Below are 26,528 nucleotides of genomic sequence, written 5' to 3'. Positions count from 1 at the left end.
AAGGCTCTGTGCAGACGCACATGTTAGAAGACCAAAATACTCTGAAGTATGGTACAAAGAGCCGTACGTGTGCCCTCCGGCTTGACAGGGAGAGATACTGCTGGAAGTATCAAGTTCTAAAACCTTTGAGTTTTTAGAGTGATGTTTGAAGCTTGGTCATATCAGAGCACAGCTTCCACTTCAAGAATTATTGGCGTGTCTTTTAAGTTATTGGTACTTCTAAGCAAGGAATCTGGTTTGAATACAGCGAGGATCCTCACGGTCTCTGTGTTGCACAGAGCATGAATACAGCTAAGGCAATGTCAAACCCTAATTGATTTTAACTTGCATTCCCATTTCAGGTGATGGATGCTCACAGAGAAAAACCTTATTCTCTTTAGTGTTCTGATGACCTTCTTCATCAAGCGCGTGGGAAGACAGAAGTGGAAGATATGCCATGCTTCAGAGCAGCACCTCACGGCCTGGCCAGAAAACTGTGTATGTCTACAAAGGATGCTTTTCATTTTCACATTTAGGGGGTTTGGGGGTTTGTTTGGGGTTTTTTTTTGTTTTGGTTTGGTTTGGTTTTTTTAAGTAGAAAGATGCCATTCACATGAGAAATGCAGAGGAATTGTGTGACACCTACTGCATGGTTTTTCAGAGCAGTGAATGCCTGCTACCTACCACCGGAGAAAAACACAAGATAATCCTGGAGAGTAATTCCAGTGAAGCCAATAGCGTTACTTCAAAGGATTAATTTAGCACATTGTTTCTGTAAGCATAATACTTGATCCTCCTTTTATTTATAGCATTGTAGACTGGGGGGATGCCATCAAATCAACCAAGTGACATGGCTGCTGATGAGAGGATAATCAAGCTCTCTGCAATGTCCCATTTCTCCTTCCAAAACCCTATAGGGAACATGTAAGAATCTCAAATGGCACGGACAAATGTTGTGATGTGTGGTGTATCATAGCGTTGAACTATTTAGTCAAGAGTCTCTTTCGCTGATATCCTGTGACATAATTGTAGTTTCCAAACAATGCATCATTAACATCTGAATATATAACACAGATGAAGAATGAAATACTGCTTTACATCTGCATAACAGCATTCACCAGAGCTTTGTTCAAATGTCTCTGCAGCCTGAAAACAGCCAGAGAAATGCTGTCGTAATTGTTGCGATTTGGAGAGAAGCAGGCAAAGGACAGACTCACAAACCTGTACTGTATCCATCTGAAACTACAGAGGGAATTTAAAATACATAGCATGTAATTATGCAGATGTGATTTTAATGAGGGCTTCCCAACCATGTTTATTTTCAGATTTTGCAAAGTTAAAATCTAAGAAAAGGACCTTCATCCAGACTCAGTTCACTTGGGCTAGTGGCATCGTAAATTGTTCCATGGTTGCCATGACACAACAGACCAGTTCACACCTGAATTCTCATCACTGCCAACCTGAATTGAATTCAAATTTATAATACCCTACCAGCAATCCACTAGCACCACTGCAGAGAATAATTGACATTGCTTAACGCTAAAAGAAAAAGAAAAAAACCAAATTACTGTATAGTACTGTCTAATTCTATGGGAGAAATACATAAAGATGGATACATCTGACATCCATTTTATTAATCAGACTATTTTTAGTAGATAAACCAGTCAAGAAAACAGCAGGAGTTTAATAAAGTATACATTAATAGAACAATTATGGAGTAGTTGCAGCAGACTGTTCCGTCTGATAGCGAGCAGCAGGAAACATTGTTCAGTTGGAACACAATATAGCAATGCAGTATTTAAGTGAATAATAAATTTCACGGTGAGTTAGCCTCTAGGTTATACTCTGCAAAGCAGGTTTTGAGAAAGTTAGGGAATGTCTGATACATTTCCATTTTCTGTCCACCCTTTCAATATCACATTTACCAGCAAAGCATCTCAAAATCATCAGTGGTTTTCTAATCTTCCTCCTGTATAAAGAAGTATTAATACACATATTTTGCAGACAGGGCTACAGGCCTGATTTTATGACTTAGTCAAGCGACGCCAGAGTCAGAACCTGAGCCTGTATGTCCAGAGCTCCTCTCCTTTTATAGGAACAACTCCTATTCTACACACTTAGGCTTAAATGCCCCAGATGAAGGCATTTCAAGAGAATAAAAATACAAAATACATCAAGCATTTTCTTCAGTCACAAAGCAGACCATTACATACACGTCTGAAAGTCCACTTCAATATTTTAATCTTTTTACTTACTGAAGTACTAACAGAATCCTCAAACCTGTACAAATACTGAATATGTGACAGACATCCTAGATAATTTATGTTTAAGACACTCGTGGAAACTAGATGCTTTCACCTTCCGAACTGCCAACTGGGCCCAGGCTGAAAGTTTTAATAAATCTGGTGTTAATCCAGAAGCCCCTAAAGAGAACAGATATCCTTTCATCAACATCAGCTGGTGCTGGATCAGTCCCTATGAAGTCAAGTGCTAACAGATGCACAAAATGATTGTAAGAGATGAAACAGAAAGGAGCTGCTCTGGCTACGACATCTCACTTTATTCCCTTTTGTCTGTACATTTTGGTAACCGCTCACTATAATTATTGAGGCTCATAAAAAATATATTTTATATAGTAACATGTCGGCTACTGTGTTTTGCTTCAGAATAACTTACGGGTACTGTATTTCCCCACTGCGATATTAGTCCGCTGCAGTAATAAAGTTGTCACACACCCTATGTGATAGACCACTTTGCATTGCTGTAACTGCCTTTTTTTGGTATTATAACAGTTTGCAACTTCATGTCATCTTCATAAATGTGATCAATAGCAATAATAAAGTCACAAGACAGCTTTTTTTTTTTTTTTTTTTTTTTTTCCCCTGCAACCCCACGAGATATCTTACCATTGGTGGTAGCTCTACTTCAATCTGCTCCTCCTAGTTTTTCACTGTCAGTTTGTTGAACTTCCCACAAACAAAAACCACTCCGCATACAGCACAAAGGAACCGAGTTTCGCTGCCCTTCCGCCTGCCAAAGATCTGGACAAAATGCTCAATCTGAATTTCAGTGGGAGTTAAACACCTACTAGTATTTCTTGCTGAATCAGGAATATAAGTCTTCCCTTCGACGCCTGGGCCTCCAGCTTCCACGTGGGATGCCTGTCACGTGGCGCTCGTCACATGACACTCTCTGGGTTGACCGCTTCCTACTCCCCAGGGTGCCGTACAAACCGAAATGCCCGCTGCAGACGTAACCTCGTAAGCCAACAAGGGCAGATCCTCAGCAGGAGAAAATTTAGGGAAAGAAGGAACAATATCAACTCGTACCCATCAAGATGGTGACGAGGTAGCTAAATGAAGCCGTCCTAATTTAGGTCTGTAACATACAACTGGATTCTGTCTGCTAGAGGAAGTGTTAACAACCTACGGACAGGTCAAAAAAGCAAGCAAGGGTTTGGGCAGATAAATCCTTTTCAATTCTGAAGCAAACAGTAAAACTGAAGCTGAACATGTGTGACTAGTTAGGTTAATCAACACAGCTGTTGCTAAAACGTGGGCACCTTGAAGTTTAAAAGAGGAAAAGTATCACAGACTCCACCGAATACATACTTGTCAAAATAAGCTTAAAGGGCGGGAAAAACACACTTGTGCATTGTTTTACCTATAATTTTCTTAATTACTTTGATTATAAACCACATGGTTTAGGGATCTGGAAATGGAAAAACATCATTGCCAACCTGCAGGTTTCTATTCCATGAGGCTCCTGCCTGTGCGTTTTGCTTTGAGTAATTCCATTAATTTCAGCCAACTCTCAGATAAAGCCGATACGCAAGGGTTTACAGAGCTGTGGCCTCAACGAGCACTGCTGCAGGGAGGAAATATTTGGCAAGTGTCATGCAGCGTAACGCCGCGAGGAATTTGATCTCAGGAAGATCTATTGTCTTGATGTCACAGGCAGATGGATGGCTGTGTCTGATATTTCACAGGTACTTTGAGATAGTTCCTATACTGACAGGGCTATCTGCCTCACTTGTCAGTTAACCTGAACCTATGGGTATGTAACGTCCCAGCTTCATCCTTCTGCCTCCCTGCTCAGCTACGTGACCCCTGCCAAGGAAAGAGCATGCATCCCCAAGCTGGTTGGCAATCAAAGCAACAGTAGGAGCTAGACATGTCAGCCTCCACATTCCCGGTGCAGCTTTAGCTGATCTATAACAGTTATAAATCCATCCTGGTCCTTCAGCTCTACAAAATTTCATTCAGTGTATCCTTACTGTGACTTGTTTTTCCCTGCTCCATTTTCCCCCTAGGCATTGAACGCTCGGTTGAAAGATGACCCTGTTGTTCTCCTCAAAAGCAACATATCCTCACTGTTTTTTACCATCGTTGCTTTCTCCCCCCTCCTTATTCTTCTACTTCCACAATGAGTCCTTAACAAAACTGTACTCATTATACACACTCAGCTCATCCTGATTAGCATGACAGCTTCTCAGCACTAAGCACTGGGGTGCATCAGCAGAGAGAAAGCTAACTGCTGCCTTGGAGAACTGCTATTACCAATAAGAATTTGCTGCAATTTTCCTTATATAACTCTGTGGCACCAAGAGAGGGCTGAAATGCAGCCTGCGGGTTTAGTCAGATTTATGCAAAACTTGCCTTTCCACAGGTTTGTGCGTACCTCAACTCAACCGTTTTCTTAAAACAAACTTGCCAGTGTTCACATGGAGGTTTTGTGAGAGATTAGAAGAGTTGTGAAAGGATATGCTGACGCTTCATAGAACCAAAAACCAGACAGACCTTCACCCAACCACTAAATCTATTCTCCCCAAACTTACAGAAATTGAATTTTATTAGCAGCCGTGGATCCCACCTAAATCCATGAGAGCTGGAGAGGTGACCAAATTGCTACAGAAAAATTGACTTGACAGAACAAGTCTCATGTAAAAACTCAGAATAAAGTAAAAGGAAACTATGGCAAAAGGGAAAGTGGTATAGTGACAGTGTGATGGATGAGGAAAAAACCCCTTGCAGTGATCGCTTTGATAATAAGGAATTTCTGAGTGCTGGGTACCAACAGAAAGTAATGTTAATTTAAGAGAGAGCAGAATGCAGGCTGACAGCACTGACTCAAGTGACAGCTCTGCAGACTGTGGCTGTCGTACTGACACCATGAAATATAGATAATGGCAGAGCATCTTGATCTATGGTAGAGCTGCTCTGTGCTGTTTGGCTGAAATTAGACCCTGATGAGAAACCCCCTCCACAAGGCTCACCTGGAGAAAGTCAACTGTTGCTGTTTTTAAAATGCAGTAATTGGGTTCATGCTACCCAAACATGTATCAATCTTAAATACAGGGCCGTGTGAAGATGAGAAGACAAACTACAAGATGATTGAATTTAATTAAGCTTGCATGCCTAGTCCCACACTTATTTTTATTTATCCTGGAGAGACTTTCCTGAAGACCTTCCCTGCTGCAAGGATTGCCAGGGCTATATAGTTCTGTTCAAACCAAAAGACAGGTTTGTATGCAAGTTGTTGCCAGGGAGATAGAAGAATATCTATTAATCAAATGTAACCATTACAGTCAGAGTTATTTGAAAATATGGGGAAAGAGAAGAAAAATCTGGCTTTGACACTTAAACCGGATTTGCAATTTATCCTGTCTGGTAAAATAGAATCATCTTAGTTTTAGAGCAAGAGATGAGATACAAGGAGCAGAAGTGACTTCTCCAAGTTCATACAGGGATTCTGTCACAGGCAGAAAATTAAAAAACAAAACCAAAAAAAACCCACCAAACCACCAACTTTCTTGCAGAGCCATCTATTCTGCCTGGTCTTGCTTGCATTCAGGGTGCTATTCCCAATTTCTTCTCAATTTCAACATGCAAAGTAATTTTTACTGAGCTCCACTCACAGGCACAGGATAGAGACTGCAATTATCTTCATATCTCTGGACAGTAATAGCACCATTACAGACTGTTCATTTTAATAGCAAATATTGCTGCTGTTCGAGTCATCTTTGCAATCCATGGGAGGCATGCATTAAGTGTTCTCCTGTGTCACATCTAAACAGGACTTTGGTCTCAAATTGCACCCACTCATGCTTCTCGGTTCCCGAAAGCAGAATGAGTTCCCATCGTTTCATGGTGTGATGACCACTAAGCCTGCGGGAGTTGGGGGTTTCACTAGGAGCCCGAGGGATGTGGTGGACAAGTTTGTTTGGATCTAACCCTTTGGACAATCCAAGGTCAGGCAAGAGGTCGTCGCAAGGAAGGGAAACAGATACTAGTGAAAGGCAATTAAGAGCACAACTTAAAGCCACAGCTGCCTGGATACGTGGGTCAGGTGGCCTTTTTAACATCATGAAAAGCAAGAATATTCAAGGTTCTGGCCATGCATCCTTTTCAAAGCAGCTGCTTGCCCCAAACCTTCGCTCAGTCCTCTGAACAGACTCACAAGATGCAATTGTAGCTTTCTTGCAAAGTGTCTTAGAGGGGCCTTTTAAAAGATGTCTGATCTATAACACATTAAAAAGAATAGCTAGGAAAAATTAGCTATTTGGCCATGAATGAGGGTATGTGAGCAGCCTCACTGCCTTGCAGAGACCAAAGAAGTGTGTCCCAAGAATATGCATGCTAAAGGAAAAAGCACTTCGAGTCTCATAGTCTCAGCTAGGTTCTGAAACTGGGTTCTCTTAATTCCAGAGCAATACCTTGTCACAATTGGCAAGACTCCGGATGAGGAAAATAAAACTGCTCAAGTGCCTCCTGTTAGCTATACCACCATGATAGTAATTCTTCATTTAAAAGAATTAGCATAGACAAATACCCAGGTTGAGCAATGATATGCTGTTAACAATAAATTAGCTGGTGTGAAGGCATTCAGCGATTCCCCAAAGGGCTTGTGCTCTACTGTTTCTCACTCCACTGCTAAAATAACGCAATCAGCCAAGCAGCACGGGGGAATCCAGAGCACTTCCCAAGGTGCCACCGGGCTCCCTAGTGGCCTGTGTGCTGGTGTCTCTATGTGCAAAGTGGCAGAAGAAGTAAATTAAGCAAAAACCCACCCAAAATAAAAGACAAGCCTAATAAAGCATTCCCCAATCGCTCACTCATGCCCAAGTTTCATACCTGTGAACGTGTGCAAGTGCTTCTAAGAGAAAGAAAATGTAAGGGAGCAGAGAAAATTGAAAATATGAATATTAAGATTTTAGTCACGTGGCTTATAAAGATGACTGCCTGGTGAACCAATTACTCACAGATGCACAAGACTCAGAAATCAAAATGAGTATGAATCAAGAGTGTAGAAGAGCTGGCAGAGAGCAAGAAGCTGAACAATAAACAACTATGGAGAGATGCAATTTGTCATATCCCCAGCCCTTTAAGGGAGAGTGACTGATGGACGTGATAACATCTATATTGTCTGCGTGTCTTACCCTAGGTATCAAAGAATCCAACACTGTCACAGCTTGAATGAAAATGAATGCTAAGAAGAGGTTTGATTATTAAAAGGGTAGAGTTATTTGTAGAAGTGAAAATCATCTGACTAAAAAGCTACCAAAACAAACAGCTACACCTGTGACACAAATCTAAATTAATCAACAACTCATTTTAATTCTGCAAATTCTGGCCTGGGAAAAGCTGCAGCTTAATTGTGCAGGTTGCCAACCCATGATGACAGGCTACGTTTGGTTGTTGAAAGAGCCTGCTCTTAAACATAATTAAATCACTAATCTTAAAATCACTAATGATTAAGATCAACTTAAAATCACTATTAATATTAAAATTCTTTTCTACCTTATTTAATATTTTCCTTTAAAATAGAGATATTTCACAAAGCATGATACTTGCTTTTTCCAAGCAGTTGTAAAACTCTAGAAAGGAAGACATTGCATTTGACCCACAGAGATTGTGAAGATGAAGGAAAAAAGACTTTTTTTTTTAAATAATAATAAAAAATGACTACAAATATGTGAGCAAATTGACAGAATAACCTGCAAGCTATAATTTAGGAGAGTGCTACATTATTTCACACTTGTCATTTAAGAGAGACAATTACAGAGCAAAAGAGCCCTGGTGCTGTGGGAGTGTGTCTTAAACTGCAAATTTATGCTTGTTTTATAAGTATTAAAATCTATATGAAAAATTAAAACTCTTGAGGATTTGTTGATGCAACAAATGCTTTGATGACATTTAAGAAAACGGGCTATTTACCTCAAAACATTTGTATTATAACGCATTCAGTTACTATCTACATTTCTGTTTGAAAATGTCCTCTAAGCCCTCAGAGAAAATAAATGGAGTTTCTCTGAGTTGTAGCTGCTCTTAATAAAAGAAATTCTGCTGTGCAATGAACAAGACCACAAATATCTATAATTAGCATGCTTCACTGAAATAATTAAACACTTGAATTTTCAATTCAGATAGCCTAAACTGCTTCCACATTATATTACAGATGCACCTCAGGAATAGAGCTGCTGGGAAAACAGTTCGGCCTGATGAAAAAAAAAAATGTTATAAAAGGTGTTATTTCTCCCCAAACTGGATTAAAAATAGAGACTTCTTTTTTTTTTAAAAAGGATGCTGGGCTAGGAGAGACAATGCCTACTGTAAAATGGATAAATTCATACTGGTTAAGGTTTTATGCCTACCCTGCCTTAGAAATCATGGGTACAAAATGGCACATCGCTAAGGCACTCAGGACAGATTAGAAACATTAGAAACCTCCATGTGGATCCTACTCAGTGAGAGCATTGGATGGGATTTTTTTTTTTTTAATGTAGTTTGAAATACTTTGGTCTAAGACTTAATGAATTGGGTGGCCTTTCAAATATCTCAGTAAGATGCAATTACCTTTTAAAAATTATTTTATTTCTTTTATTCCATCAGCTTTAGAGATAATGGGAAGACATAAAAAAATGCAGTAATAGCCAGGTTTAACCAGTTCTTCTGTACAAGTCTGACTGTTTCATAATCCCCTTTTATACTCCTCTTTGTGTAAAACAGCAAGGACGACACTATTCCCACTCCTTACCTTGCCCACTGAGACTCTAAGCACGATGACCAGAGACTTCAGGAGAAGGCGAAAGGATTTCCAGTCTTGTAATATTACTCCAGAGACAGCACTAGCATGATCCACAAGGAAACTTATTGCATTTAAGCAATTTAAGTTGGTGTTTTCTGCCAAGTAGCAGAAGATACTAAATTAAGAGAAGACTTTTTGGTCACTTTTTTCTCCAGTGACATTTCCCCAATTCCTCTTTCTCTCAGCTAGCCACATACTTAAAAAATGGCACATAAGGCTTCACAGTGATTACTGATGATACTTTTAAAGGCACTGATACACCTTCTGGGAGGTGCAGCTAACGAAGACAAAGTGAAAATTGACAAAAGCCCCGGATGGATTATAGGTAAAATCAATATAATTTCAAACAGGTGAGGTTGAAGTTGGCTGCAATTTGTGACTGTGTTATGTAATTAAGAAACACTCAGATAAAGTTTAGCAAATAGCTGGTTTTGCTACATACACCACAACTAGCTGACTTACTTAAAGGGCTAATTTCATATCTGAATAAGAAACTTAGGAGAAGCACTGACAGCAGTCATCAGTGATTCACCTAGGAAGGTCAGCCACTCCCAGGAAAAAAAAAAAGAAACCTTGACTTTAAATCCCATTCCAGAATATGTGCTGCTTTTCCTGCTGTTGAGAACAATACACTACCTCCAGAGAAACCCTTATTTGCAAAATTTGCTTTTACGTTTGTGACTAGTGTCTCAAATGCAGGTGAGAGAGCTCTAATGGGGACCATGCTTCTGGGACCTGCCTCTGAAAATAAACTCTCTGCTCTATAGAGAATGCAACTGCCCTTCTCGTTTCCTCCAAATTCTCTTTCAGGCAAAAGGACTTGAGCTATTCATGCTGAATGCTGGTGACATCCCCTCCACAAGCCTTCCAGATAGTTATCGCGCTGCATGCAGCTTTGTGGTCGTTGTAGGGACAGATATGTTAACACTTGTATTTTTGTTAAGAGGTTAGCATATGCCATGCCTGCGATAATGACAATGCGTTCACATACGTCCTTCTATCCAAGGCTGTCCATGAGCAAATCTCCATACAATACCTGTGGGGTAGAGAAATATTACTTTTTAATTCCTTTCTTTCCTGTCCACGACACGACACTGAGACGCTGGAAGTATTTATTTTAAGCGTGTGCACTGGTTTTATTCAGCGAGGAGATGAAGGATGGTAAAGAACGCAAAGAGTCCACACCCTATCGCCAACATACCACATCTGGCTATTACTACTGAAACACAAAGAGCAAAGCAACCCCAAAACTCACAAATAATCATGGACAGGAGAGTTACCGAGGTGTACGCAAATGCACGCTGCAGCCCGCGCTGCCGTTGCTCAAGACGATGTTAACCAGCGTTCACTAGCTTTTTATCTACCTGCCAGCGCATGTAATTTTATTCCCACTGAAACCATGATCCCATTGGGAGGAGGGAGGGATGTTTGGCCAGCAGTACACAACAGGACACGCTTGTGTGGGATGCCTGGGGGAACCTGCCCGGCTGTAGGTCTGTGTCTGACGTATCGGGGCACAACGAGAGTCGTTAGTACAACCCGAGCCCCCAGATCTGATGCTCGAGCCTTCCTCCAACGACCTGCATCCATAGCTCTATTTTACCATCCCTTGCACTGGGAGACTAAGGTAGGAACTCATTGATTTGAAAAGATACACCAGAGCCCAGAAACCATTTTTTGGATATCTTTCATTCTTCCTTTTGCTGCTTGTTTGCACTGCTCTGCATAGCTAATGAACTGTCCTCAGGTTAACCCCAGACCTGCACAGCTGGTAATTACTTCAGGTGACACATTCTGGCTGGGCTGAAAATTTCTTTTCGTGATCACTGTGTGTAAGTTCACCACAGAAAGAGGGCATTTTGACAGCAGCATGCCTTGAAATTCAATTTTACTGTCAGACTGATGCTACCAAAGTTCAGTCTCAAAAGCAGATCGCATGGGAATAAAAATGTACCTACTCCCTCTAAAACTGGAGATTCATAAAAATTACTCTAAAAAACCCTAGAAAATTTAGTTGATCCAGTTTTCTTTGGTCAAATTGAATAATTGAATTATATCCCTGCTGTAGAAATCAAAGAAATCTTCATCTTCCTTTTAGATACTGCAGTACACAATCTCTTCCCCAGCTACTTCATTCTGCCAGCTGGCATTGAAAGAGTACACTCCATTCACACTAACCAAATGAAATAAATCATTTTTCATTTTAAATATTCAAACAAGTCCCTAAACAAAAAGCTATTCTGAGGTTGGTTGAAAAATGTTGAGTCCATGCCTGAAGGAAAAGTACAGTAAAAAAAAATCCCAAACTGTTCATCTTGAGCTTTGCATTTTAAAACAAAAAAAAAAGTAAAATATATTACATATTAAATTAAGATCCCTCACCAGTAACCGGATCAAATTAGATTGTAACAGCTAGTGTAAAAAGACTGGACTGTAGATCATTTGTCTAGGTTAGATAGATATTAATCAGTTATAATCTAGCCAGATATTGAAAAATATAATTATAGCTGGTATCTAGATAGAAAGGCTGATAACTCATGCAGCTACCCATTCACAACTCCGCAATCATATTCTGTAGCACAACAATAAAATCCAAACCGGTGTGCCCTTGATTAAATACATGCCATCGGTGTGCCCCTAAGCCGGTATCCACCTCGACAGAGTCCTCGTTGTAGCTGTCAAGCAGCACAGGTATTCTGAAGAATTACCCCCTATCCGCAGCCCAGACCTCAAAAACACATTACGAGGGTCACCAAATGCAGTGAATCCTTTGGGCCTTTCCAATTGTTATAGTCGGTGTTCTGCCACCGGCCACTGGACGGGGTCTCTCCTTGAGTCGAAGGTACGTTGGCCGTCGGTGGATCAGCCTGCAATGACTCCGTTCCTGCTCTCACGCTACCGCTCATCTGCGCCGAATTACACGGGGGATGACATCTGCCATTAGTGAGAAAAGGGCTTGAAGGTTCACGTTTCCCATATCTTCCAAAATGTGTGATTATGTCCCACGAAATGGCCTCTCTGCTCCCGTCTATCCATTACACGGTGTCCTCCTTTCCTCAACAGGAAGACTCCTGAATTTAGAGGCACCACATAATTGATATCTAAGAGGATTGTAAGTATTTTTTTCTCACATAAAGACATCCAGCTGCCTCAGTGTACTGTCTGGTAAGAATTTCTCTGTTTTTCCTTAGAACTATATCTCTTCCTAATGCTTGCTTTAATGCTCCACATATTTAATCATACTCTAATAGGCAAGAGATGTTCGAGAAGGTTTTCAAGACCTTAGTGGCAGCTTGTGTGTTGTATTGTCAGAGGTCTAGTTCAAAAAAGCTCCCATTAAACTTAAATTTTGCTGAAATTGTACACCAGTCCTACTAATCGGTAGATTGTTGGTATAAAACCATCTCTTCTTAACTAGCAACTTTATTAAAATCACTCCCAACACACCTCATTATCAGCTGAAAACACTGGTGTCAAGAGTTGTGGCCGGAAACGTAGGATAACAGAGTTAGATGTGTATTTCTGTGTAACTGGTGTCCAGATGTGCGTCAGACGTGGCTTTGCTGGGTCCGTGAGGATTTCTTACAGGCAGGGCAGCTCTTGTGCTTCTCTGCTGTGGCTCTTAGGAACCGGATTTTTAATTGAATTTCATTCCCTAGGTCTTGTCTTTGGATGGAAATATATAGATTAATTTCCTGTATTTATGGCAGAGCTGTGAATAACCGCATGGGAACAGGTGGCATAAAAACTCAGCAACTTCCAAGCACAGTATAATACTCTGAACAGTAATACCTCAGTGGCAGAATAACCTCAACCTTCCTCCCCCTCCTACCCACGATTTAGCTGTAAAAATGCTATTGTGTATTGTTGCCTTTGGGAAGGTGATGGGTTGAGAAGACTAAAAGGGATATAAACTCTCCATATTCACAGCATGAAGCAATTATTCGGAGATAAAAAGAAAAATCTGCAGGTAATTCGCCCACACCTCACCCGTACAACAGAAATAACAGCACTGCCGCTCTACCTGGCTTAGTGTTAAAAGGGTAAACACACTGAAAGCCTTGAGAGTATCAAACATTGAAATGGGAGCCGTATAGATACCCATGGCAGTCAATGGTTATTGACGGGTTTCATGCACAAAGCTGGGCACCCAGCACCGGCCGTGCCTGCAGCAAGGTGCCAGGCAAGGGCGACCCTCGTTCTGCTCCAGAGTGGCACATGTTACTAACTGTCTCCCTTACGCCTACTAAACTATGCTGCTGAAACATGAATTTAAAAAATACCTTTCTCAAACCTTCATTTTATCATCGGTCCTCAGGTGTCTCTATATATGTTGGGGGGAAGTAATAGGAGCTGCTTCTTTTTGCATTCAATTGAATCAATTTGTTTTAGAATGCCATTTTTTAATCATTCCCCAGTTGAGAGCTGGCAATGCAACATTGCAGGCTGGTTTCAGGACTAACTGTGGCAGATTTATAAAGGAGATACCGACGAGATCTTAACTATAGAATTGTTAATGTATTGCTAAAGGAACCCCAGAAACATTGAGTGATTTTTATTGGAACATACATATTTCTTCAAGACGGTTCATGACATCTTATCAGATTTGCTTCTGTAAAGAAAGTTTTCATATGATAACTAAGCCATTTTACTGTTGCTGTGGTAACTACAGTACCAGTTAAAAAAGGTAACCACAGAATAAATGCAAGTGCTATGTAAAACTCATAGCCAAGTTTTCTTTATTATCTAAACAAGGAAAGAGCGGTGCTAGAAATATAAATGAATTAAAATTCAATAGCAATAGCAGTTGGAAATCCAAAATTAAAACTCAGCCTTTCAATTCACTGTCCAGCATCAACTGCGTGTCTTCCACTTGATTTTTATTGGGGCAGTGCTACCAGCTGCTATTTGTGGTTTTGGATCATCACCTATTTTTTGATGCTCAGAGACCCAAACTTCTTTCAACTCCAGAATTTCACAGCCACAAACCATCAGATTAGTGATCTATCTGAGCTGAATGATTTTTGATACTACTTTGCTTTAAGGATGTTATATTCACTGCAGATTAATTTTCTCTGGCTCGTTTTCCTTTAAAAATACTCTGCTTTGCACTTGTTCTATATTTTCATTCCCAAATCTCAAAACACTGCACAACGTAGGACAAAATGGTGTGCATAAACTCCTGGCTTCATCAAAGTGAGTTGAGGTTTTTCCATCACCTTCAGTGGAGCCAATATTTACCCAGACTTTCCAAATTAAAAGTAATATCAAGAAAGCATGGAAATCCTGTGAGTTTTTCCTAAGTCTAGTAGTAAGTCAGACCTTATACAGGAGTAGAAATTTTGCAGCATTCTCTTCCGAAATAGGGCAGTGGGTTAGCGCATTACCTGCTATGGGTGGGTAATATGTTAAAATCTGTACTGTATGCTCAAGAAAAACTCAGCTATAAAGAGACTTGCCCAAAGCAAGTCTATGCGACCAGGATGAAGTTTACTCTTATAATAACAGCACCCCAGAACAAACTGTAGTGCCAATCTCCCCTGTACCAGTAACCGTACGGACTTTGCGTAAAGACAGTCCCTAACAGAAACCAATTAGCCTAGACTTGTTAAATCAGGAACTGAAGGGACAACTGAGACAAAACATCATGTTCGAGAAGGCACACTGGAGCCAAAAGACCCAGGATCTTTCTCTGAGGACCGACTGTTTCTCGGTATGATCTGGGCAGAGGTAAAAGTCACAGGGTGAATTGGCAGGAAGGCTGGAATAATGATAGGCAGAGCTGCCCTCTTAGAAATTTTCAAATCAGACCTAGAAGCAGGTCTAGAAGCATTTCATAATCATACCTGCTCTTACTCAGCAAAATTTATACTGCGGCATTAAGTTTGAGGAAGGAAAGCTGTTGAACAGCAGCACCCTCTGGAATCAACGTCATCTCCTTTAATCAAGGAAAATAACATTCATAAATCATTTGGTATTTTAACTTATTCAGCAATGGTGGTTACAGTCAATGCCTGCTATGTTATGGCCTCTGTTGAATCTCATATACAAATGAATTTTTCTTAGAGTGCCTGACAAGAAATATTGCAACAGAACTATTAGATTGCTTCCACTTCCTTGAAATGAGCTGTTGCACATGGTTATACACTCATATCTGCACAACAGAGCCCTCAGGACAAAAAGTGTTAGGTGCAAAATTCAGCCCCGGCTTTCTGTTTTCAACCTACTCAAAAGTTGTCATTTTCCCTTCGGTTCCACAGCACTTTCCCAGAAGGGTTTGCGCACATGTACAGTAATGACACAAGTTAATTGCACAGTCGCTGAAATAATGCATGAGTCTCTGAGAATGAGACCTCGGAAAGGTCACAGACTCCCTCATTATCTCTTCGCTATCTTTTGTTTCTGTGCTTTGCCCTTTTTCATCCTGAGAAAATGCTTCTGAATGCTAATGCCACGGTGCTTGGCATCCTCTTCACCAGTCATGTCAGCATAATTAATTACGATGATAGAACAAACACCGTCTCACACAGGTCAGGTAAACCCCTTTTGACACCAAAGGAAGAGGAGACACAGCAGAACCATGCAAAGGACCTAAACACATTGCCAGGACTCAGTAAATAGTAAAATATAACAGATGGAAGTAATGGGATGAAACAAAGAGAAATGCAGCCTGCCTATCGCTGGAAATGTATTATACTGTGGAGTCACCGCCCGGGAAAGATGCTGGAAACCAAACTAACTGGAAGTTTGAAGCTCTCCATAGGCAGAGTTAGACCTTGCCTTTAGGCACAATGGGAGCAGAGAGTAGTGTACGAAAGCATTTATGGCTCATTTTCCCTTTTCCTTCTGTCTTGCTGGCTGTCAGCAAGATTGGCACTGAAATATTTTCCTACTGGTCTGATTGCTCCTAGACCTTACCATTGCCTGCAAACCCTTTCTGGGGGCTCAGTTAACTAGAACAGAAATATTAACTTGTTTCTCGTCATCCTTTTACACATATGCACATACCCATATTACAAAAAGGTCATTAGAAATAATATAGCCTTTAATATTGTACAGATTTTTTTTGCATCTTCAGTGAACCAGTTGTGCTCCTCAAGCATAACCTCACACGCACCACCACCTCTGTGATTAATACCACGCCACTGAGGCTACAACCTTAGAGGCAAAAAGCATGCTAGTTCTGACAAACAGAAGCAAAACGCTATCACTGCTTACAAGATGTTAGTCATGCTGAGATGCCAGTATCCCTCCTCAGTTAACACAGGCGCCTACGAGAACCGCCGCTGCCGTATTTTGGGCTTATGAATACAAGGAAATGCTCCTCCAAGTCAGAAGTCACCCTGGCAGTCAGACAGTTGCCCTGATGGGAGGATTCGAAGCAATATTCTTGCAGAAAAAACCTTCCCCGGCGTCTATCCAGCCACACCATTAGCTTGTCCTTACTGCACAGTTAAGCTTAATTAAAGCAGATCTTCCCCAGGACCCCACGCCTCGCTCGATCTGGGTGTCAAACAGGCGGTCGCTGGGACCACGAGCAAAACAGTTAATGAGGAAAACTGCCTCACCGCTCCAGACTTGCTCACCCTGGTGTTTCTTTGCTGTTTGTGAAGTCATTTACATTTGAGCACAGCTGACGTAAAATGCTTTTAATTGGGCAGCAGTACAGATGCTCTTTGCCTCGGTGAATTGGCCCAAAACTTACAGTGCGAAAGAATAACTGTTTTGAATGGAAGGTTATAAGCAACACACATTTCCCCCTACATTGCAGCAGGAGGAGTGCACACAATTATATTTCAAGAGCTAACCTAAGGGCCAAAAACATCTCCCCAACATGGACATTATTTTATTTTCTGTTAATTGCCCTGCAGAGGGAAGGAAAAATTGCTCTCGATGTATAGGAAAAAGAAGACGCTAGTATAAATTTCAGGTTTTAAAACTTTCTTTCTTATCTAAGATGAAGTTTGGGGGAGGAATGCTAATTTCTGGATCTCTCATATGCCTGATCAAATCTGATATTTTTAAATAGAAACTGTAAACTAAACAACTTCAAATGTCAAAATTTTTGCTTTGTGGTATTAATCTATTGATTCTTATGTCCTCTGACACGTGAAGAACACGATTGCATTGACAGAGTGGAAAAGTACATTTCTGATTACTTTAAATGTCAGTCTGGTCAAAATGTTATGTCTGATATCTCATCAAGGAAAGACATGATATTGCCTTCCTATGCATCAGAAACAGATTGTACATACGTAGGGAAGGGGAATACCTGCTTTTGAGACCACACAGTTGAAGGAAAACATCTGAAACATGAAAGCCTGAAGAGACAGCTCTGCATTTTGCTGGCATTTGTTTGCTGTCTGTCAGCCTTTAACAGATTAGGCTGAACTCAGAGCAGGAGTCCTTCAGGAGAAAGAAACTGAGATTGAAGCAGAGAATGGACAAATTCAGAACTAAATTATATTAGCCAATGGGACAACCTAAGAGAAAGGAAGAGTTAGTCCTTGCAGAGAGACAGAAACGTTAGCAAGGGAAGAGAACCAAGTCTTTACTGCCTTTGGACAGAGGGAAGCTGACCAACAACAGATAGGTACTGCTGGTGAAACCCAGCTGCTTCAACTGGCAGACAGGTTGTAGGTACCAAAACCCAACATAGCTATTGCCACTATGATTTTTAGTATTAAGAGATTAATTCTGATTTTCAGGGTCAACTTTGAACACAGCTTTTAGATCTCCCTTGGAAGTCCATTAGGATGCTATAAGATGTAGAGAACTTGCAAAGCATCCACGAAGCATGTCGACTCAGTGCAGGGCTGTGTCGTGCTGAGGAAACAGGAGATACTTCCACTTGCAGTTCTCTTCACTGCCATTTCTAATACTGTTGTTGTAGAGGTCCACATCTCTATTTCCACAGCACGCGAGAGAGGCTCTAGCACAGCTTCTCAATAAGCTAAGCTGCTTCCTGCAGCTCTCTGGGAATTTATTTCTTCCTCTCAAAAAGATGCTTTTCAGTTTCAAACAAAAATGGGTTTGTCAACTGGATGGATTTGATAGTTAGATAAATGTGTTTTATCAACGGAATGGATTAGGCTGTTTGCATTTTGTCACCACAATCTCAATCCATCCTGCCAATAAAACATATTTCATCAAAGCTTTAGGCCACCATGCTAACAGAATGTGTTTTGTCAACAGCCTAAATCCATCCTGTCAACAAAATCCATTCGGAAGGAAAATAACTCAATCTCTTCTGTCAACATCAGGAGTAAAATCTTGGTTGTTGGCGTATGAAAAACAAAACCAAACCCCACAGTTAACAGTCCATATTTTCAGGCCAAAATAAGAAAACCACAGAAGTATCCATCAACTTAGCATCTGTAAATGAAAACAGTGGGGAAAATTAAATAATGCGTTCATTTTTCCTGATGTGATTGGGATATGATCAAGCTATGGAAGCATCCAGGCTGAAACCTGAGGTTTCTACCCCCACCCCCCCACCTCAGACCTGAATCGAACACCTAGATCCCAGAGATGCTGGATACTGAATATGTATTTATTAAGAAAACACAAAGTCTCGGTAGGCAAATTACAAAAATTCATAGAAGACTGAGACCCAGAAAGCTAATTTCTCTTGCTGATGGAAAATCACAGTGGCAGAAACAGAAACAAAATTGTACTGTGGGCTCCATCCTGTCCTTCGTGCTTTAATTAGAACTTGCAAATTAAATGGACTGATCCAACTGTTACAGTCACGCTATTCCCTATAATAATGTGCTCGACTTGCTGTGGCTTTCCGCAGTCCCTCTGAAGGGCAGAGTAGATCCTTTGTACAAGGATCGTATCAGGGCAGCCAAAGAGCCTTTCGTGGGAAATGGCAGTGTAGATGAGGCCTTCTAAGATCATAGGCACATAAGTAGAAAAGAAATATGCTGATTTTCAAAGGACGCACAGATAGGTGGCAATTGTGTTTGTGTATGCACATGCACACGCATTTACATAGAATTATAACTTTTGCATTTTACAGGAGCAATTACAGGACACAGTCATTCCTGATTCATATGGCACTGCCATTTTGCTCCTCCTTTCCTTCCCCTTTTCACTTCTTAATAATATAACATTCATTTCCAAAATTTATTAAAATAGTCTCAAAGCAAGATTGCAGATATTAAAGTCTGATAACTCCAACTCCTTTACTTGCAAAAATGGCCTGTCTCCCTGCTCATTCGCTTTCTCAAAAATGCGTTGTGAATATTAGCAGTAGTTTTCATTTCAAGCCCTAAGTCAATAAAGATTGATTGTTATCATATAATAAAAGTCAGATGGGTTTTTAAAAAAGGTTTAATGGCTTTGGATGCCTACCTTGAGATGCTGCAAGAAAGCCTGATTTTCCTAAAGCACAAGCCATAGGCCTGCTTTCAGAACAGATGGTCTCTTTCAATAATCTCGAGTTGGGCGTGCAAAATCAACCACCTTTGAAAAAAGTTATATTCACTTCCTTTTCTCTGGAGTTTGGAGTAAGGCCCTGCATCGTGTTACATGCACATAAAGTGAAGGATGCAGCCTAGTCATGAGTGCTTGGAGGAGTTCCACATAACATTGAGGTTGGGCTTTTTGGCAGGATAGTTTGGGTTTAGGTACTTTAGAAGGTGTATCCTGGATGCAAAATAGCTAATGAATTCATTTTTATAACAACTCCCTTAATATGCAATTATTTCTTTTTTCCTTTCACACCCCAGCTCATAAAGTAATTTTAAAAGACAAAATCTGAAGTTTATTTAAAAATGAGATGTTTGCTTCTCTTGTGTGTAAGGGAAGATTAGCCATTGTGGACCCTAACGCCTTAAACATCAAAAGGCAAAAGAATTTTTTAAAATGTTCCATGACTAAACAGTCACATGACTTAAATGAACTGCTTTATTTTGTAATACTTGGAGTTGATAATATCGGAATAACCTTAAGCAGGGGAAGGTGAGAGAGGCGATGGAAAACATTTAATAAACAAAGGCAGATAAAAATCTAACAAATCGCATCTTTTTCAATAACTAAACAGAATATGCAAATACATAATCCTGGGGCTATTACAAAGCAAGTTTCATTCAGTATCTTAGCCTGTCCCAATTCTTTTTATTTGTACTTGCATCAGGACTTGTGTTGTGAAAGATGCTTTTGAGTACTGCATACTCAATTAGAAATTCATCTTGAGCAATAAGATGTCACATAGATCACTCCCAGTTAACTCCCAGTTAAGGAAAGGCTTGCATCATCAAATTTACTCCATTTCTTCAGCATATCCCTACTTCAGGTGAAATTCCTACTATTTTAATATTGGCTTCAGCCTTTTATTAAAAGGAGCCTTCCCTTCCTCCATATGGTCTATGCTAATTATCAGCCTTTTGAACTGCACTATTTAGGGATGTATTGTGAAGCAAAAGGATTCATTTTAATCACACAAAATAGAATAATAAAATTATCTCCACAGGGAATTCCACAATGGGTTTTTGCACCTACAAAATAGTCTTAAGTGTTTAATGATTTATTGATGTAGTTGCTTTGGCTTTCTAAGCTTTTTAATTTTGTTTAATACACATACTGTCTTCCAGACCCTTGATTACACCACTCACCTTGATCATTTGCAACTTCAGATCGGCTTAGCAGGCTCTTCCCCAGCTCTGTTTCATAACGCTTGGCAAATAGATATAAACAATAGCAGTAGGTATTTATTTTTCCTATTAATAGAGGGCTTGGCTCTTGCATTGTGACCCTTGGAAATGGGATGCTGCTCCTTCATCAATAGCAGGACTAAGTTATTCGGGCCAGGGATCATCTATTAATTACCTGCGCAGAAATTCATACCACTGCAGAAACATTGTCTTCCTCTGATCAAAATAAATGGCTTCTCTGCCTGCCAAATTCTCATCTGGGTCACACAAGCACTAATCCATTGACAGCTTTGCAGAATGACTTCTACTCTCTCTTATTAAATTCTTCTATACGTAGATTCACTCGTCCTCTATAACTTGTTAACAAGGGATATCGTTCAGACCAAACAGCTTCAGGAATATCAGAGCTGACCTGGCCACTAGGAATACAAAACTTCTTTCTTTGGTGCACTCAAAGCTCTCAGTCACATTGACAACAGGAAACAAAAGGAAAAAATAAGAAATCAGTAGTAACACAAAGCACACTAATGAGCTGTCACTGTTACGGTTCAGCATCGGGGCCAGACAAAAAGCATCAGAAGGAGGAGGGGGTCGTGTGTGCATGTGCGCATATATGTATATACGTATACCATCATCTAATACATACCATCTACATATACCATCATTTCTAAAAACGAGGACATACTTCCAGGGGTACCGTGAAGAGACAAATTTCTGTGACAGCACAGAAAACTGAGGAGCAGTGAAAGGATGGCTGGGACAGTTGAGCATCTCGACAGTTTACTAACTGAACAAGGTACTAACTGAAACCTTGATTAGCTGGGTAACCCAGCTCCACAGCGACAGGCATATAGACAGTCCAGCTGCACGTTTGGTTTCTTTTCGTACAAAGGCATTGTCTCATTCCTGAGTTCCCCACACCAATGGATCTCACCCCACCCAATTCCAAATCAGCCAAACTTCATTTTCATAGGCTTCTTATCTAATAGGTTTTCTGGCACAGGTAGTTTAAACCTCTGCTTAGTTCTGAACAGACACCACTTCCATCACACGAAAGGAAACAAACCACACAATCCTTGTCTAGCCTTTAACTCACGTTTGCTTTCCTCATTGAGGACAAAACAACGATATCCTCAGCTTTTGGCACCTTGCAGCACTACTTGTTCTTGATACCTCTGAGGAACTCCAGGCTTGTTCCCTCTGCTGCTAACAGGAATCAGGGGTTTAGTCCTGCGTTGACTGCCACAGTTCTACTTTATGAGGATTTGAGTAGCATCCAAGGAAAGGAGAATTTTTATTTCCCCAGTGAGCAATTGGTTGACATTTGACTTCTGTCCTACAGTCAAGCCCCAGGTAGACTGTGATACCTCTTGAATCGCTACTGAAATGCTGGGATTTACAAGCCATTGGAAATGGTTGACTACAAGATAAGACACTAGGCTATGAGCCAAGAAACCTCAGTTCAGTCACTGCTCTGCTGTTACTTTGGAAAGTCCTTTCATTTCCCTGTACCCACTGTTTTCTCTCCCATGCTTTATTACATATTACGTACTTGGACTGTAATTTTTTCCAGGCCAGAAATGTGTGTGTACAGCAACCTCTATAATGGAGTCTTCATTTCAGTTGGTCCCTCTCTGGACTGTAGCAGCCTTCAAAGTACAGCTGCAATTCCCCCATGACCGCATTTCCACAATATTTAGAATAAAAAGCCCCACGAAAAAGTGTATTCATATTCATCATCATCACGGCCAGAACAAGTAGATTATTTTACTTTTAAGAACTTACTTCTAGTTAATACTCATCACCTGTGCATTTCTAGTGCAGGATTTCTGTATTTGCATTTTTATTAAAACCTTATCAGGTCTAATGCCTCCATTTGTCATGGTACAATTATATGAAACTGGAGATTAGGCAGGGTCTTACACATCCCATTTTTTTAGGTATTTTATCATGCCCTTGTAGTGATGGCATTTATCAAGTCAACACCAAATGGCCCTCTCTACCATCATAGGTACTAATGGTTACTTTGCTCCTACTGCCTGTTACCTTTGTTTTTTCCATTGATGCTTCCTTGACAAACTGCCTTTCAATAACATCAGAGCTGCCATTAGAAAATCAGCCATGTGATTTGTCCTAGGCATTTGCAGAAGGGCTGGGTGGAATAGGCACCGATTAGAAGTGAACTCAAAAAGAAAACATCCAGATAAGAAACCAAAGGAATGACTCTTAGCCTTTAATCCTAGCAATTTAAAAAATAGAAGCAGCAGGTATATAATTCATGGAAGCTTTCTCCACAAGGGCAAAGGATATTGTGTGCCCCTGCAAAATCCATAGCATTCATTCAGAGTGCTGAATCATTTCAGATTAGTCAGACAGACACCCCTTTTCTGGGAAAAAAAGCTCTGCGATGCTCTTTGCTTTCTGGAAACAAAACACTGTGTCTGTAATGCTCTCCTGGAGGAGGGATTCGGCAGCATAAATTCATCCATTAATTGGGATCCTGAGCCACAGCTTTGAAGTTGTCGCTGCTTACTATTAAATGCGTGTCAGCATTGCTTGTTAGACACTGAATTAAAAGCCCTTTAATTTAAACACAACAGAAGCAGTGCCGAAGCTGACTTCACTCCAGTTCCCAAGGCATCAGTAAACCTGAGAAGTTATTTCAGCCTTCATAGACCCTCCCATCACGTTTGTCCTCTCTGAAGACACTACCAGTAATGTCCCCGTTCTTGAAGTGCAAGAAAAGTATCCTCTGCACCAAAGTGTCAAGCTTCTATTTTAAATCCTACTGTAATTTTTAAACCTGTTGCATTTCGGCCAGCACAGAGTACTTCTGTGAGCTGCATCCTGCAGCAGCGAGAGGGGGAAATGGGTCTTCTGCTGCCATCGCATCCATGGGCAACCCCTGCCCTCATCTAATCACCGCTCAGAGACCCGTCATTACGCGTATGCAGACAATCAGAGACAAAACCACACGTAAAACATTCCGTGCTGATTCACATGCCAATGCTAGAGAATGCTCCTCCCTATAGAGGAAGGATTTTGCATGGCACACGACTGTGGTTTTCAGAAATAAATGCAAAGAAACTGCTTGCCGAAAATCTTGCTGCTCTGCAAGGGACAGACAAATAGAGGGGCCAGATGGGATCAGCTCTGGGGAAAAGGTGTCTGATCGTTCACAGTGCCTTTGAAAACGTACCCATCAAGATAGAAGATAAGGCAGTGGCCAGGTATCCTTGACTGGGAAACTTATGTTCAAGCCGAGGCCCTTTTCTTGAGGGTTCATGTTATTAACCTCAAAACAATTCAAAACCAAGTGCAATACCAAAAAGTCTTAACTCCCAGTGAAGTCAATGGGAAAGCTTGAACTGAAATTATTAAGGGAAGAACTGAGCGGACCCAATTCCCCTTTTAGTCTCATGTGACTCCATTAAACTCAGATGAGTAACTCCCAGGTGAATGAGAAACTGTCTTTATCTGAAGCCTGCTTGCCCTGCACGGCGGCTTTATCAAAAGGAGATACAATAAGGGATGGCAGCAACCGTCTTGTGTGGAAGCGTTACTAGCTTGCTCTCAAACTTGGTTGGTTCAGAGAGCAAAGATCCATATTACCACTAGCTGGAAATAGCTTAACAGACTAAATATTTCAAAGTAGACCTCTCCAGATAGATAGCATCATTTCTATTCCTGAATTCTCTAGGGAAGGAGACACCTCTCACCTGAGCTATTACCTAAGCTTAATGAAAGAGAGAAGTGGAGAGGAAAAACCAAGAATGTGTGTCTCTAAATTTTTAAGTGTCTTTTTATCCTTTTAGTGAATCACACTGCAGGCATTGGGCAGAGCCACAGAATGACACCGTCAGATGAGGAACAGCTACCTCCTCTCCCTACTTACCTTCAGCTCAGAAAGCATCTATTAGTTCCATGCAGCAGATTCCCTGGATGGAGAAGAGATGCAAATTGGTCCACGGCTGGCAAAGAGCTTCAAACTGAGCAGATTGGGGAACAAAAGCAGGCTGACATCTCTTCTTTCTTCTCATTTCAGTTACAAATACGCTGCTACTATTGTTGTAATTTATTAACTGTGGATTAATTCACTCTCCCTTGAACTTCATCTGGAAAGCATCTTCCCTAATTGCTGCTCCTAACCAAACTCTCAACTTCTGCAAAGTTACTTTCAATGTGAGCAAATGCTGTTGCACCCCCCCAAAAAAATTTGCAACAAATCAGTGAGGTGGACTGATGGTGCTTTGAATCAAATCATTGGGAAAAACCTCACTTGGCACAAAATATTATAAGCAGCAAAGCTAGTTTCTAGCAGCATAGAGGAAAAGAGGCTTAACGGCCCAAGCATTACATTTCCCGCACTGTAAAAGCTGGTCAAATAATGGAAAAATTTATGCAAGTATAAAGTCATTTGGTGATAGATGGGGAGGATTAAGCTCTGTTGAATAAGATATCCTCTGCAGAATATATTTCAGCCTTACCATACTGCTTGACAAATAATGGACAGATTAACTGGCTAAATTTTGCATAATATATTGTTTCCTAGGGTTGTAAACTACCTCTTTAACACAAAAAAAGAAAAGTAATTTTTTTTAGCTTGAAACTAGTTTTCTGAAAATTCCTCCCCCCTCTTAAAAATCTTTATCTTTACAAAAGAACACAATAAAACTAATCTGCATCAAGTCCTAAAATGGATTTATTAAACTGTATTAAATCCCCATGAAGACTGTTTGTTCAATGCAGTTTAATATCCTTCATAAATGGAATACAACAAATTTACCTAAGGCTACTCTGAATCTGGATGAGAATTAACAATGTGGTTTAATTAATCCACTCAAAGTTCAGAATTTCTGTTAATTAAAAAAAAAAAAATTTTAAGACTATGGAAGTTTGTCTGCAATGTTGCAGTCATGAAACTCAGTGGAAGCTGGCTCCTAAATCCCTTACATGTTTGGGAACATCTACTTTAAGACTGACTTCATTCTGCATTATCATCGGACAACCCATTGCATCTTGGAAGTTGTTCAGGATTCAGTGCAAAATGGGTCCTCAAGTTTTAGATACATCCTAGCACTGCCTCTTGAAAGTAATGATGTTGAAGAGATGTGAAATCATAAATCAAAACCAGAAAAAATAATTTATATATTTAAATACAGAATTGAAGAGTCATATGATTTATTTCCCTTCATGAAGATACACAAGTGAAATTTTCTGGTTCAGGCCACACCTACATCTACAATTTTTATCTGAGGTGGATTTCTGTTATTTAAAAAATACACTTCTATGCATATAGAGTACTGAAAGCTTGTTTTTGTCGATGCATCTCACAGGACTCTATTAATACACACTAAACTTCAGAATATTTTTACTGTGAGGCAAAATGCATAAGTATTATTCTAATTCCTATTGCACTATGGAATATTTTCACATAGGAGTCTTTGTTATGCCAAAGCAGTGTAAAAGACACTCACAATAAATGATCTGCATACATCTTTCTCGAGTCCTCTAGCTGAAAGTGAATACCAGTAGCATCACTTAAATTTTCCATAAAGGGAGCAAAGCCATTTTTCTTACCTTCCTGTCTGCTTTCTCCTCCCAAATCAAATAAATTTTAAATATTTAAGTGAATTAAAAGGTAATAAATCCTCACCTGAGAAATTGTAGAAGTGCATAGCAAACACTGTTCTTAAATAATTTAGAAAGATGACCTGCGGTGATATTATGCCTTCTGAAGTTCAGGTATTTATTAGATTGCCTTCCTTTGTGCTCTGGCTCTTTCATGAATATCATTACATC

General features: G+C 40.3%; 1 long non-coding RNA gene across 1 annotated transcript in view; it reads right to left on the bottom strand.

Moving 5' to 3' along the window:
- Positions 1–24,721, bottom strand: part of LOC115350345 — a 262,123-nt gene extending 237,402 nt beyond the window's left edge. Inside the window, exon 1 of the long non-coding RNA XR_003926401.1 lies at positions 24,622–24,721. This is a non-coding gene — a long non-coding RNA (uncharacterized LOC115350345). The remainder of the gene's footprint in view (positions 1–24,621) is intronic.
- Between the last annotated feature and the right edge of the window lie 1,807 nt (positions 24,722–26,528).

Source organism: Aquila chrysaetos, chromosome 13 (genome assembly GCF_900496995.4).
Source record: "Aquila chrysaetos chrysaetos chromosome 13, bAquChr1.4, whole genome shotgun sequence".
Lineage (NCBI taxonomy): Eukaryota > Metazoa > Chordata > Aves > Accipitriformes > Accipitridae > Aquila > Aquila chrysaetos.
Note: the sequence above shows the minus strand (reverse complement) of the source record. Positions and strands in the feature narration are given on the sequence as shown.